The sequence below is a fragment of the Megalops cyprinoides genome, chromosome 21 (genome assembly GCF_013368585.1).
Source record: "Megalops cyprinoides isolate fMegCyp1 chromosome 21, fMegCyp1.pri, whole genome shotgun sequence".
NCBI classification, from domain to species: domain Eukaryota; kingdom Metazoa; phylum Chordata; class Actinopteri; order Elopiformes; family Megalopidae; genus Megalops; species Megalops cyprinoides.
This window is the reverse complement of record NC_050603.1, coordinates 19,196,478-19,210,614: the sequence shown is the minus strand read 5'-3', so window position 1 is coordinate 19,210,614 and position 14,137 is coordinate 19,196,478.

Here is a 14,137-nt window from a genome sequence, read left to right as displayed (position 1 = left end):
GGCACAAATTACCTGAAGTAGGTATGGTTAAAATTAAACAGTCATTCCTGGTAACAAGATAAAATATGTCTGGACAGCAAGTGTAGTCAACCGGGGTCACGTGTTAATATTAGGTCTGGTCAAAAGTTGACTTCTCTTTCATGAAAAGATCACAAGTGGGATCCAGTACCCTCATTTATTTGTCTACTTTACTTGTCAAAGTTACTGTCTAATCAAACCCTGCAATTACCATTTAATGTGTATTAAAGCACAGATTCTGCCATCAAATCAGCCCATATAATGGCTGTAATGCACATGTCATAAAATGTAATTATATGTCTGTTTAATTGTGTACATGCAGTCCTCAATTACAAGACTGCTTAACATGTAGCAGTGCTGGGTGTAAAAGAGGGTGCTGGCTCTTCTGATGGGAGAGATTAACCTAAACCCCGTTTAAATACTGTGTAAATGTGGGGGAACTCACAGAAAAGCACAAGCAATGTGGCAAGAAAGACTTAACAAGCCACACTAAGCACGCATTTTAAAACCAGCTTATTGAATCATTCTCCTAATTTGGCATGATGTATGAACAGCATACAACATACATTTGCTATGTATTGCTATGTATATTTTGGCATTCAACTAATTATTTAAAATAAATTAGTCATGTAAGTCATTTTATGTTGACCTCCTGTTGGTAATGCCAAAAATGAATGAATAAATTGCCTACCATTTATTAAACCTTTTATAATATAGGACACACCCTTCAAATTTTTCAATAGTGTTAACCTACATAAGGTTTCTCAGGCAGCTATAGCTATATTGATATTTGCTGAGCACACACACACTCACATGTACACACATTCAGAGTCATGTGCTTACAGTCACCCACACAAGGACTCAAACATATACATCCAATTTAGTGACTAACATCCAAGAGGTCACTCCGTGTTGTAAGGGGGGGAAATACAGATATTGTAATAATATGTTATAGATCCAGTTAAAAATAATGAAACCAACATTGTCATAATTCACCTCACATTAGTGAAACGTGTTGTGACATTGGGTAGCTAAGCAGCATCCATGTGCACAGCGTAATGTCATTTTTTGAGAGTAACACCAATGACTCATCCAGCCCACTGCCTCTCCGCTAAGCGCTCAGCGTGAAACGGCCCTGCCGGGGACCGACTTCCTGTGTCCAGGAAAGAAGCGTGTTCCTGGCTGCATCTCAGCACAGAAAACTGGAATAACCTCAGACCTTAAAGCCTGCAAACGCTTGAACCCAGATGGAACACGTCATTCGCGCATGCCATTTTTGTTGTCACTCAGTCTTTTATGTTCCCGGAGCCCTTGGAATAAGAATTGTATTTATTTCTCTAGACTGATACCAACAGTCTGTTATTTCAAGCAGAGATCATTTTGGACTTTAGAGTGCATTGCAATTTGCTGAAAGAATAAAAGGCATCAAATGCCTATCCAAAACAAAAAAAGATCTTGCAAGGCACTCCGAATCTCTCATTAAGTAAGAGCAACAGTAGAGAGTTTCACTCAGCTATTCAAAGCAACAAGTGCTGAAAAGATGGCTCGTCTCCGCATATTGTTCCTGTCAGTAGCAAGGCCACATTAACACCATAATCAACAACCTTGCCAGTTCTCAGATCTGCAAACAAGCCTACTTCCAATAACTTAGAATAAAAATGAGCCTGTAAGCACAGTATTTTTCCACAGCAAATTTTGTTTTCTGTTTTTGAGAGTCTAAGACCAGTAGATGAGAAGGAAATAAGGGGTTATTCATACTGAGCAAAGAAAGCTTTTTGAAGAGTAACTGTGTCCTAAGGGCTACTTTATCCTTTCCCGCGAGGTACACTTGCATATTTCGTCTTAACACAACATTTGATAAATCTTGTGTTAAGATGAAATGCAAAAAAATACATTTTTGTAAGTTGGAACAGAAAGTAAGGGCGCCTTTACTTCTGTCTTTGAAAGTTAAAGCCAAACTGCTTTGTACTTTGATTGATTCCCCAGCCCTGGTCTTCAAACCAGTGAGACATCACACATAAAAGGTGCTCGACATCAGAGCGCAAATTGGTCTTTGCTGGAAGGATTGGTTCAATCAACTTCCAACCGTATAATTAGTAATTAGATTGGGATTAAAGGCAACTCGGAGAGGGAAAGCGTGGCCAATTCAAATCAGCATATGAAATGTGATTAAATTAATGAAAAATTGAAATATTAATGTTATGATTTCGACTGGGTCCCAGGTCACGGGCATCAGTCGGAGCTATTTGAACTCTCTTAATTATAGACTCAGAGGAAAGCTCTGGAAAACAAGGACTGATATTGGTGCATCTTTTCTGCTGACGGTGTGAAGTGTGTCTCTTTATTTTTCCAATATTAAATAGTTTGAACGGTACAGAACATGAAATCCATGTCATCACTACGATACAAGCATACAAAGTAGCATATGCATAGTGCCTAACAATTATCCTTAAGAGTAACATACCTACATTATATTAACCAACAAATGATAAATTGTGAGAGCATTACCTAATAGTACCAGGGTTTGGGAAGTACCAGGATCTGGGAAGAATTAGTAGCAAATTAATTATTTTTGTTACTGTGCATTGTGCAATACTTTTTTTACAAAGACACAAACAATATGTATTTCAAAAAAAATTCCTTTCAGACATCTATTTAAATTCCAATTATTATTTGCAGAGTATGAACTTGGCAGGGTTAGAATGTCGTCTTCACGCTGTTACAAAGAGGATATTAGACTGCAGCTGGCATATATGCAAAAGGCCTGATAGCTCTTTTAATTTACTGTTATTATTTATTCATTTGGCGGACACTCTTATCCAGAGCACCTTACAAGCCTGTCAAGGGAAGATACACACAGTGCATATTACATACACTGGAAGAACAAGGGAGTGGAAACAGAATAGTAGGCACCACATCAGTGCAAAACCACTGAACTAAAAAAACTATGGGAAGATAAGCATACAAATTGTCTGACACAAGTGTACACTATAGATAAAATGATCTTAATGAAAACCCTTCCTTGTGTTAGAACACAGGGATTGGATATGTCCTTGTTGTTGGAACCAGGTGTAGGTTGAGTATTGAGTTAGCAGCAGAAAAGCAAGAGTAATTCTGTACCATTGTACGTCTGGTATTCAGGCACCAGAGTCTTGAATCTGATTCATCGATGTATTGGTAGGCCGCTGAGAGAAATGGGTGTATTTTTTGGGGAAAAAGGAACTAGTCAGGTATCCATGTTCTGAATTAACTGCAGTGGTCTAGCACTGCTGCCTGGGAGGCCCCAGTCAATTGCAGTAATCCAGCCCTGGATTAGCGGCTAGATTGAGTAGTCTGTGATCGTTGAGCGTTGGTGTGAGACTCTGGCGAGGTTGTAGGGAGGACAGTGTTTAGTGAGCAGATAAAGGCCCTGTTCACGCCTGGCATTAACATGCGTCTTGGGTGAGCCGATCACAAGTGGACAGCTCTAAGTACGTCTGTTCACACCTGGCATTAAAATGCGTCTCTATATGCGTCTCGAGTGACCCCTTGTGATCGGATCTCACTTACCTGCTCTATATGCAAATAAACACGTACATCATTTCTGTTTGCAAATGTATGTTTATACATCATTTAAAGGTATGTTTGAATAAATCTTGTTATGTCTGTCACTATGAAATAATGCGTGTTGTATCTGTAAATGAAAACCTACTTGACTAGCAAGCTAGATTCTGTTCATCACTGAAATTAATTACCCTTAACTCAGCTGCAGCTGATCTTTTGTTAAATTCTGTTTATCGTTGGAAAAAGCAGAAACGCTAGACTAGAACATTTTGAACTTCACCGTATTTGTCTGGCACCTTGCCAGTATGGTTGAATTAAATAGGCTAAGCAAGATATTATGTTTCCAAAGTTTCTTAGGTTGTTCACTGCAATTAAAATGTTTCATAATGTAGTTTAATATCAAAGGGTGTTTGCTGGATTGCTAGTAGCCTATTGTGAATACATTTATGGATTACTTTACTAAAACCGAAGCGCGCTTGTTATGGATATTCATGATTTCGTAAATCTTGACTCCCACTAACATTTATTTGTAGAACTACAACACTTCAAGTATTATTCGTAATACCATTTTTCCATGTAATATATTGCATTACACCTTTGGGGCTTGGAAGCATTTGAGGTAGCTTGCGAACTCTAGTTGTTGTTGCCTGTTGCACTTTAAAACCCTTTTGCATGTAACTTATTTTTCCTGCTATGGAGCGGCGTGTTAGGCTACGTTACATGGTTCGTTATGTTTTCATTAGTGTTATTAAGCTTCTCATAGATTACAGTTAGCATTTGATATAATTTTTAACCTTTTTTTAACCTAATTTTTCCTCAAAGCTAAAATTAGCTTGAATTTTTCCAATCTCTTGTTCTAATCGCACCACTTTTAGCATATGCGCTAAACAGCTAATCACACCAGTGTGAACGCCGTTGGTGCATGAATGTACTTCCGTTTACACAGAGTATGTCAGTTGAGTAGGCGGTCCTTCAATGTGGCCCAGGCCACATTTGCGTTCACACTGCTAAAGGAATGTGGCCATATGTGGCCCAGACCACCTCCGAATGTGTTCTGAGCGATCAGATCTCAATGCGTACTCAATGCGTCTTGGGTGCGTTCACACCTGTACTTAGCGCTGTCCACTTGTGATCGGATCACCCAATGCGCATGTTAATGCCAGGTGTGAACAGGGCCAAAGCAGGTCTGTTGTGGAGGGGTTGAGCTTTTGGTGAGGCATCACTATTCACACAGTGATCAGTGCTTGGCATGTGGTAATACATGAGGAAACATTGGAGTAAAACGTGAAAGGGTGTCATCAACACACCAGTAAGAGGAGAAACTTTGAGCAAGGACAACAAAACCCAGCGATCTGGTGTACAGGGAGAAAGGGAGAGTCATGCTGTGGAAAGACTGAAGAACATTCAGATGGAACATCTCCAAGAAACCTCGTAGGAACATTTGATGCAGTAAGAAGTGAACCAGGCCAGCCAGGGTAGACAGGAGAACCTAGCAACTGAGTGTTTCAGAGAGGTCCAGAAGAATCATGACTGAACCGAGCACAAAACCTCGACTGGCTGGGGTCTATACACTAAAATAAAACCGCCATGTTTCAATACAGTGCACCCAAGCATTTTTTAGAGGAATGGGAGGCAAGAGGGTGACAGCTTTGGACAACAGATGGATCGAGGGCAGGTTATTTGTGGAGAGGTGTGATGTGTGCCTGTTTGAAAGCACCGGGAAAACAGCTGGAGGAGATGGGGGTTTTAAAGAGGGAGGAGATGAAGGAGCGCAGATCAAGAGAGATAGCTTGAAAGGAGAGGTGATAGGATAAAGGTGATGAGCGGCGGTGGCGCTGTGAGACAGCAGAAGATCAGTCAGAGGGGAGAAGGCAGACGGAGAGGGAAGCCCAAGTGAGAAGGGTGTTTGGGGGGAAAGGGAGGAGGGGGGATTCATTGGCTGCACAGCAGGGAGGGCTTGAAAAGCCAAAGGATGTCTGTAACTTTGTCCTCAAAGTGATCTGGAGTGATACAGGAGGAAGGGGGGGAGAGGGTGTAGAAGGAAGGAAAGGAAGGAGAACGGTTTTTGTGGCAGTGTGACAGCAGCTTGATGTTTTGTTTTTTTTTTACAGGTAAACGGCTGCTCTAGCACACGTGATAGACGAGGAGAAGACAGACAGGAGTGGCTGGTACAGGGTCAGGACATTGGAGCTCTTGGACGACGTCAACTACCTCTCTGCCGATCACTCTCCGCTCTCAGCGCAAATTGCAGCCGAGAGCTTTTGGCTGGAGGAGGATCGTTTTGTCAGCCCGAAGGAGAGCGTGCAGAGAGAGAGTCAAGGCTGAATGGTAGCATATGCATGAGGGTGGATGTAGCGGAGTTGACAGGCAAAGAGGGGCGGCAGAGAACTGACGGGAGAGAAGACAAGACCATATAGGAACAGGTGCAAGCTGTGGACATTGCGACTGAAGGTTGTGCTTGATGTACACTTGGAAGGGTGCGGGGTCATACAAGATAGGAAGGGAGACGAAGACTAAACAATGATCGGACGGTTGAAGGGGAGTGACAGAGACGGTTTGGGTGTTCTGTAGTTTCGTGTGAACGCAAGGTCAAATGCCTGCCTCCCTGCCTGTGTGTGGGAAGGGACTGTGATAGGAAGGATAGCGCGAAATAGCAGGTGGAATTGAACAGACTGGACTGGGTGCTGCTGTCTGGGTTAGTGAATGCTGACGCTCCCATCTGGTTTCTGCAAAACCGCTCAGGAGAAAGTCTGGCTCTTCCAGGAAGCTTCCAAGTGGACCTGGCAGGCAGTAATGTATGATGTTAAGTCTGAAAGACCCCATGACAGTACAGTATAAAATACAAAGGAGAGAGAGAGAGAGCGAGAGAGAGAGAGAGCGAAGAAAATTGTCCCAGGATCTGGGCATGAGGAATCCAGTGCTCCTTGGCAGAAAAGTGGAGGAGAAGGGAGGATCTCTGCAAAGCAGGGAGTAGAAGGATAGAAGGGTTGGCAGTGTTATCTTGGTGAGAGCGAGGAAGTGAAGAGAAAGGAGGGAGGTGTGGGCAGAGGTGAAGGTGTTCCTGGTGGCAGACTGGCAGTTCCAGATGCCACCTCCCGTGTAAGACCGCCATCAGAAGGAGGACAGGTGGGCGGATCAGGTTGGATGGGTTGAGGCAACATGGGAGGGTTACAGTAACAAGAGTGACTCTTGCAGAAGTTGGATGATGCTAGCTCTTTAATTCTAACTGTGGGGGAGCTTATGTGCAGCCCGTATTTCTTTGAGTATTTGGATTGTATTTGGGTCTTGTCATCCAGGATGCCCAGAGTTTGAATGCAATTGTGTTTTTTATTGTTGTTGCTAATGTTTCTCTCCTGTTGTCATTAACAGATATTTTAAAGATTTTAATCTCTTAAAATATTCATTTCAATGTGAAAGGGTGTCTTCAAACAAATGCACTCTATATAAAAAATATTTTCACATCCTGTTCATATTGCTTAAAATAGTTTCTATACAAAACATTTCATCATTTCTCAAGTTGTCACCCGGCACACACCCTCAAAGTGTTGATGCGGCTGTGTGCCAAGCTCTTCACAGTACTCTGCGCGTTAGGGGAATTAGAGCTTTGGTTTCTTCCAAAATTATGTTAATGCTTTACGGGGGGCTCTGGCACCCAGACAGTCAGGCTTTGGAGAGCAGTCGTTCAGTCAGCACTAAACCAGTACTGTATATGGGCAGTTTCCCCTTGGGGATATTTCTCCCTGTAACATGTAGCCTCTTGTGCCTTCTGGTGCTGATCCCTGTAATATGCCAAGCTACTGTAAGTTGTGTGTGGAGTGTCACAGAAAATCAGTCAATTCTGAGTTTGAATCTTCAGAGACTCATTATGAGCTAAAATGTTTTTTGCTGTTGTTTGTTTTGTTTTGTTTATTTGGAAGGGGAGGGCTAATGTTTCACTTCAGGGCACATTAATTTATAAGTAACTGTTGGGCATGGCAAAACAGAAGAAACAGGGTACTGATATGGTTATAAATTGTAATTATGTTACTGAAATGTTGGGGGTTTGTGTGTCTGACTATCAATAATTTATTGAAATGCTCTGGATTCTATTTATTCTCTGGTTACACCTCTCTAAATCTGCATGAACCTTTCTTCATACATGCAAATTGCAGCATACATGCAACAAAACAAGCTAAACACAACAAAAAGTTCTTAAATATTTAAAACTCAGTTGAATCACTGGCAGTCCAGTGTAACGTATACCTTCCTGTGAGACTGGCGTTTATTCTTGCAGGGTTTCACTATTGCATTTTAACATAGCATTTACTTGCGTGAAATAGTCCTGTTATGGTGACATCACTCCTGGAGAGAGCGCGAGTTGCCATATTTTCGACATAGTTTTTTTGCCATAATTGGCTCGTGGACTCACCCTGATGCGATAGGGAGACAGCACAGAGACTGCCAACACTAGAGGCAATGACCCTGTTACTCTGAAACCTCGTGTGACACAGTGGAGATCTGCAGTGCCGTGAAAGTGTCTGTGATGAATTTCTCTCTGCACAGAGCCTGGAAGGACTGTCAGAAGCTCAACAGAGGAAGCTGGATAAATGCAGGCTGAGTGCTCACCATAGCAAATTATGTCATTTGGATAAAAATTAGGAAAGAGGGCTTTGTTTGTTAGAATCATAATGATCATCTTTCATCATTATCATAATCATCACCACCTTGAAGCAAGCCCCTTATCCAGTGCAAGTCCCATTGCTTGAGATGATTACCAAAACCAATCCAAGATAAAAATATCCAATGTTTGACAGATTTGATTACATATTTCAATGTTAAAAAATACCTGCTAAGAGTTAAATGTTGAAATAGAAATACATTCATATACTGGCACACTAAGTGCAAGTGTGGTTAAAAATAAGCCAATGAACAATATTTGCTTGATGCTTGGTTATTAGAAGAAAAAATACAGCATAATGACAAATATACAGCAAAAGTAAAAAAAAAAAGAGGCAAATGAGGCATTAACAGATTAAACATCTTTACAGAGACACCCCTTTAGGAGACCAAAAAACATGTACACGGTCCGATTCTCCATACGCTCCTGCTGTTATATCATTTTAAATGTTTTTGTGAGAATGCTTGCCAACAGAAGCAGAGATGTTTTATTAATGAGGATGCAGTGTGAGAGGTGGGATCTCCAGCACTGGAGGGACCTGATCATTCATCACATTAAAATGTATGAAATAGGGGACCTACTGTATCTGCAAAAGAAAAGGTAATTAAATATAGAAACGGCCTGATTAAATATTAAAGCAAACACAAACAATGAAAGTAACAAGAGGGGCTTTGCAGTGGCGTACTCTGCCCAGAGGGAACATTTTCAAAGGTGACAGCAGGACACGTTTAACTCATTTTTAGAGATATTACATTGCATCTTTGGCAAAAGCAGCCATCTGAATCGTTTAAGTATTGCGTCCCACCAGTGAGAAAATGTTACAAATTTGATATATGTATTTGAATTGTACATGGATCTCCATTGGCAATTGTACATGGATCTCCATTGGCAGTCAACAAAAATATTTTTTTAATACTATATCCTCATGGTAATGGTAAGAAGGGGAGTGAGTTGTTAAACAATATTGTATATTCATAATAGTTTGTCCAGTGATGAATCTGTATTAATTAGAAATGTCTTTGAAGTAAAGCAGAAATTTCTGAAAGGATAGGGATTAACTGGTATTATCTTTTCTGACACTTAAATACTAATCTATAATCTATGGTGATGCACTTTTTATAAGGTTGAGATGGGTTTGTCTGTCAGTTGCAATCACTATAAAGTCATTTACCTTTGATCTAAAATATTTGGAAAATTGTATTTGGCAAATGGATTTCATCCTCTGAGGTGTCTGAAGGCAAGAGAACAAGGGGTCTTTGCTTCTATTCCTCAACTCCTTAACGCCTATTGTCCCCAATTTGTTAGTTTTTAATCTTTTTCCTTTTGCCAACAACTGTTGTTAAGATGTACGTCAAGAGCCCATGCATGTAATTTTAATTCACCTCCAAGTCTTATATCCATAAGAAGTGTGAGTATATTGCAGTGTTATAGTGTTGAGAAAGTAAAGCCAGTGATTCTCATCTTTGTCTCACTGTTTATGCTATGAATGATAAAGATGCTTATTTTTTCAGTTCTTACCTTTAAAGAGTCAACTGTCAAATAATGTCTTATTAGTTAACCACCTCCACCCCCATAACTGATCTCCTACAGCGCTGTTAGTTAATCAGCGGCCCACGGGCCAAATACCCATATGGACTTCCTGTCGGCCCTTTGATCATTGAGAAATACTGCATTGTTTATACATTATATACATAATTATACACAAATACATACTGAAAATTTTCACATTGCTTTATAAATAGGAAGTGAAAAAAAGTTTGGCCTACCAGCACAATTTTAAAAAAATCTGGCTATTGTTGGGAAAAAAAATAGTTGAAGATCTGTTTTCTGCAGGATCCATACACATTCAGTTTGAGTGGACAAAAAAATCAATCTCTCCAAGTAAGAGAGAAAGAAAAAGTGAAGATATCATGGGAGTTGAGAAAGTTTCTGCGCAGAATGTGTGATATGAGGTGCATTTTGAGCCCCCTCTATGGAGTCCTTTCTGAAAAATTGAACCAGTGTCTCGGTATAGATCAAGAAGGTCCTAAATGTGAGAGATGAGAGGAGAACTCTGCAAGCCGGGCAGGTACTGCATGTACAATCGACTGAATCTTGCTCAGGGAAAGAGACAATGCTGGAATTCTGATAGGCTGTCTTTGATCTGTCTCCTCTGCATCACATTCAGAGTTTGACAAGGTGGTATTGCACCAAGAAATGTTTACAGTGTGCCCTGAAAAGAACTAAAGTCATGCATAGGCTGTACATCCAGATTCAGAACCAACACCAGTCCTTCACCTTGACTAAAATGAATGAAAAAGTGTTACTCTTTTCAATACAAACAGAATGCTTCTCAATAATTTTGGTGATCACTGAACTCACTGTGCTGTTTCTGATGAATGAAAGTAACACTGGGATTTACTTGCTTGCCAAAGATAAAGACAATTGCTGATTTATTCCATGTCTTATTCAGATTTTTGAAAAAGGCCAAAAAATAAATGAACAAAAATCCTCTGTATAAACTCAAATAAATAACATTTTCCTTCATTCATTCTTCAAAATTAAGGAGTAAGTGCATTGTGGTAAAATTGAATCTGGGCATAAATGCTTTACAGTGTATCAGAAAGAGAAGACTTGTGTGTTTTGTTATTTAACAGTACGTTACTGGTTGCTTCGAAGAAGCTTGCTGTTACATTTTTCCATTTTGTGAAACCTAGATGTTTCCTGGGCGAAGAGGAAGTGTGGTTACTCAAGGGCATAAACCTAATGTTTCGTCAAGGATGCGAGTCAATGGTCATCTCGACTCCGGTGACCTAGAGAACACTCGTTGCTGTCAATGTCACGAACACAGCCCTCCGCTTTTGAAAATCGCCCACGCAACGGGTAAAAGCAGGAGCAGTTCTGAAAAAGCTGAAGAGAGTGCGCTGAAAGGGGACAAAGGTGGCTCATCCAGGTAGAGACGAAGCAGACTGATGCGTTGTTCAAAACAAAGCCCACAATAAAGGAAGTCTCCTTGGTCACTGTGTGGAAGTGCTGCATAAGACCCTGGGAGAAAAAAGCATTCTCTCTCTCTGCTAATAACTAAAACGGTGGCCTGTGGCTGACAAGTTCTGTCATTGACCGAAGGAAAAAAGGAGTTCTCAGGTATAACACAAGATGCTTGGTAAAAAGAATGCCGTGATCATCATTTATTTACCAGAAGGTCTGCCTCTCCTGCAACTTACCTTGCATTCTGTCAATGCAAGTGTCAATACACTTCTCTGCAGTAGAAAGTGTAAAATACAAGATGGAATGGACATTACCTGCTATTGTGAAACCAGCTGCAGTAGATGTAGTAGTAGACAGGCAAGCTGTAGATTCTGCAAACCGAAGCCCATGGGTGCTTCCTGTTGTACTTTTTCTTTTTCCTCTTTTTTCTTGTTTAAAACAATCAGATTTACTCAATGCACAATAACATCCCCCTACATGCACACGCATACACACACACACAAGCGCACATATATAAATGTACACACATACACATGACATACGCACACATGCACACACACATACACACATGCGCGCTCACACACACGCACGCATACATACATACATATATACACAGGCACACACGCACATATACACGCACATGCAACCGCACACATGCACACACACACACAAACATACACATGTGCATACATGCTCACACACATATGCACACATACACACGCATACACATGCACAAACACATGCACACACACACATGCACACACGCACATATACACACAAGCACAAACACACGTGTGCGCACACACATACACACACACACACACACACACACACACACGTACACCCTTTCCCTCGAGGTTCAGCAGGGTTCATGTGGAGATGTTTATTCATTTCCATTATAATCGACAGAGAGCACGAGAGACACCTGTCCCCTCGTCCCCTCTGGTCACATCTGCTCCTGCGACGCGCCTCCCTTCCTGACACCGCGGCGCGCGCGCGTGCCGTTCCTGAGCGCCCCGTCTGCTGTTTTTGGAGCCGCCGCTCGGGGGAGAGGCCGCGCCCACAGCGCGCCGCAGTGCTCCGGGAGGGCCGTCCGCAGCTGCACAGTTGCCTGCTCCGCTCCCATCACGCCTGGAGACATCATGCGCGTTGTCTCATTTGCATCCGCGGCGCATATTTAAATCTGTCGCCGCAGCGAGGGGATGTCTCCCAGGTTTTCCACTTTAAGGTGCAGTGGGGGACCTTGTGTCAGCCAGCAGTGAGGAGGCAGGGCACCAGAATCGTGAGGGTTGCTGATCTGAACCCTGGGCAGGTCACCGCTGTTTTGCTCCTAAGCGGAGCACCTCACCTATGAACACCTTGCTGTTTCGACGGCAACACTGCGAGTTCCCCTCCATGAAGGCGTCTGCATATAGGTAACACATGTGCCATATGTAAATAGAGCAACCAAGTTGCATTGATTTAGTTAGAATCTTGATCTTGATACCAGGCCCACTGAAAACAGCAGCACCGGTTGACGGTTCGTTTCTAATTTTCTTGTACACCTGTTGTGACACTGTAGAGGTAACCACTAGACTGCCAGCACATTGAAAAGTTTAAAACATTAGCCCCATCCTTACTGTAGTATTGACTGTGGATCTGTTGCGTACTCAGTTTAATTTCAATAATTTAACACATCTTATTTTTAAACAACAGGTAGAAAAAATACATCCACTTCTATCAAAAATGTGCATCCTTTTTAAATTTGTTACCATGAGTCAAGGGTTCGTTTAATAGCCTTACTGAAAACAGAAGCACTGCTTGGCAATTATGTTATGTGTTATGTGTTGACCTTTCAGAGCTAGGTATAAAAAGGCTGTCCTCAGATACTTTGGACTTATCCTGACTGTAACATTGAATGTGGATCTTTTATGAATGTAGCTACCGATTTGTTTGATCTCATTTGCTCTCCCATTTGACTGACGGGTATTTGAATAATTTGAATGTGGTAACAGCCAATATTGTCTGTTGAACTGCCAAGTGGTGGGAATTTATCCTAACATTTTACACTTGACTTGAAGGGAACTTTGATTCATCTCTGCTCTTCAGACTCTGTGGCATATGTAAACGGCTACTGTTTCAGGGAGTGTAAAGAGAAAGTGAGGCAACTTTAACGCAAAAGGCAAAAAGGAAGAATAAACGATAAATGGACTTTTCCCACTTGTTCTTCCGAAGCGATTCGCTTCACGTGTTCCTTCTGGGCAAACTTCAAGGAGGGTGTGACCTTTACACTGTGATGTAAGTGACACATTAATGAACACGCATCATAGAAATTGGCAATGATCAAATTCCGCTTTGGTTTTTTTTTATGCATACAAAAACAACCAAAGATAAAAATAATGGCTACATCTTGGTGCTACCTCCAATTTCGAAGGAAAAAAACGACTGTAACATCAGATTGTGTATGTGAGCACAACTGACACTGGGACCAGATATTCACAAGAGCACCGCAATCTCTTTCGTGAATCGTCGTCTGAAACGAACACCTTACTTCACTAATGGCGTGGTTCAACGACTCACCGTTGCACCCTGAATTACATGCCTCGCTTCCAATAAATCCCATGCTGAAAAAATCACACCCTGTTCACGCGCAGCACATTCGGGGGAAAAGAAGAGGGCCTTCTATCTAACTCAGACTAGCTTGAGAGGACACTGCACACTTCCGTTTCCATGAATACCGTAGAAGTATCTTACAATGCAGGCCTCTCTCCACCTCCATCACCTTGCAAATAAAACCATTACATTGACTGACCAGGGGAACGGAATTCTCTGGTATGATTTAATAGGGTTGTAAAAAGGAATGCAGCTAACGTCATTATAGCTTCAGCAGAAAGCCTGTTTTTCTGACCCCTTGTTGTACTCTCATTCAATACAAGTACATTTCTTTGGAATATAAAGTGCAAAATACATGAT